Source organism: Mus pahari, chromosome 9, assembly GCF_900095145.1.
Source record: "Mus pahari chromosome 9, PAHARI_EIJ_v1.1, whole genome shotgun sequence".
In the NCBI taxonomy this organism is placed as follows: Eukaryota; Metazoa; Chordata; class Mammalia; order Rodentia; family Muridae; genus Mus; species Mus pahari.
The window spans coordinates 8200655-8202643 of record NC_034598.1 but is presented as its reverse complement, the minus strand read 5'-3'; the positions used below and the strand labels follow the sequence as shown (position 1 = coordinate 8202643).

The 1989-nt window shown below is 45.7% G+C and overlaps 1 protein-coding gene across 1 annotated transcript in view; it reads left to right on the top strand.

Annotated features, from left to right (window-relative positions):
* Armc2 (armadillo repeat containing 2) overlaps positions 1-1989 on the top strand; it is a 109361-nt gene that overhangs the window by 46945 nt on the left and 60427 nt on the right. The gene's annotated exons all lie outside the window — the stretch shown is intronic.

Here is a 1989-nt window from a genome sequence, read left to right as displayed (position 1 = left end):
TTCCTTCCTTCCTTCCTTTCTTTCTTTCTTTCTTTCTTTCTTTCTTTCTTTCTTTCTTTCTTTCTTTCTTTCTTTCTTTCTTTCTTTCTTTCTAGAACTTTATGAGAACACCTTGTTAACATTTTCAGGGCCAGCCTCTACTACACAATGAGATTCTGTCTCAAAATGAAACAAAATAAAAACAAATGGAAAAACCCGAATCTACTTCTCTTAACTACTTCAGCCCCTGCTTTTGTGAGTTTTCGAAGCGAGGGTGTTCACTTGAGTGCCTGGGGATTACCAGGCACGGCCGCACAAGTCTTGCCTGCATTTGGCTTATTGTCCCCATGATTCCCTTTCTAGAAACTTCTGGGCCACAAGTTTCAATCATCTGTCACAACCCTTTCATGATTCTGTTAGAAGTGGGGAAACGGGCCATTTACCGTACAGAACATCCACACATCAGGCTTTCCTCCTGTTTTCTCCTACTGAGACCCAAATTGGGCCTTTGAGGCAGGAATACCTCCACACTCATGCCGCATCTTTCTCGGCACCCCCTGACAGTAGGCCCATTGCTGACCTATCCCTACTGGAAGCATGCATTTTGGTCATTTGGGACAGGTGGTGTCTGCCAGGCGCTTGGCTGGGTTTCCCTGTGTGGTTAAGGGGTGACTTGGGAAGTTACTTGGTGACTACACTCCTCTAGATCTCTCTTGAAACTCTTAATAACTAGTTTCAGCTCTTACGATGTCTTCTGTGGCCATGTGCCTTTCTGTTTTGTTTTGCTTTGACTTCTTGAGTCTCCAGATGTAGCCCAGGCGGCTGACCTTAAACTTGACATCCTTCTGCCTCAGCTTCCAGAGTGCAGTGCTCCACGTGGCATTTATAAATGTGATAGCCAATTGACTGATACAGAGGGCTTGGTGGAGCCGTAGCTGAAACTTTGACCCCTGAACCCTCCTTGCCAATTCCTTTGTAAACTTGAGTCGATGCCCAGCAGCTGAGAACAACCCAAAGCCTGATGTGTGAAGGCCAGAGAAGAATAGAGCAACACCCCAAAACGATGTGCCCAGTAGAGCTCCGGCTCTCCTCGGGCTGGGGTCTCGGCCATTTCCCAACTGTTCATTTACTTAAGTGCATAACCGAGAGGCTTTGGCGTATATTTAGTTGCAGAGGTTTCAACTTTTTTTTCTTAGATGTTATTGTTGAAAAGAGCTAAAAATGGCCCAAGTCACTTCCTTTTTGCTGGTGCACACTTCCTGCATGTCCGCAGCTAAGCTTCCATTATGGTATTTACAGATTGGCTTCCAACGTCTACATTTGGTGCTGGGGTCCGTCAGAGGTAACCCTTCCAAAGAGAACACACTACACCCTGAGTTCCTTTCTCCCCCTCGTGCGGCCCTCTGAGAGCAGACTTCCTTTCCTGTGCACCAACTGTTAAGCCACTCTCAAAAATCACTTTCCTCAGGATCACAATTGTAAACAAAACGTTCTCGACTCCCTCTTTCCTAAGCCGCATCTTTTTTAAAGTCCCCTCTTTGGTAATGGTGCCTTGCACTATGTCTCTTCCCCTGGTTGGCAGTCATTTGAAAGGAACATAGCCAGGAGGTAGTGGTTTAATCCCAGCGCCCGGGAGGCAGAGGCAGGAGGCTCTCCATGTGTTCGAGGCCAGCCTGGTCTACAGAGTGAATTCCAGGACAGCCAGGGCTACACAGAGAAACCCTGTCCCCCTAAAAAAGAAGGAGGAGGAGGAGGGGGAGGAGGAGGAAAGAAAGAAAGAAACTATGATTTTTTTTTATCAATAGATAGAAGGTGAGCTTGCTTGAAGTTATGTTGTAGATTATCTACATAGTTTTCTTGCTCTACAAACAGATATGTCTGCCAGGATCCCTAGTCACATAGAACATCGATCCATTCATCTCACAACACACTTATCCACACGTGAAAATTAAATGGCAGTACGAGGTAGCATTAGTTCCTTTTGGAGTCATGTAACTTTTTTTTTTTTTT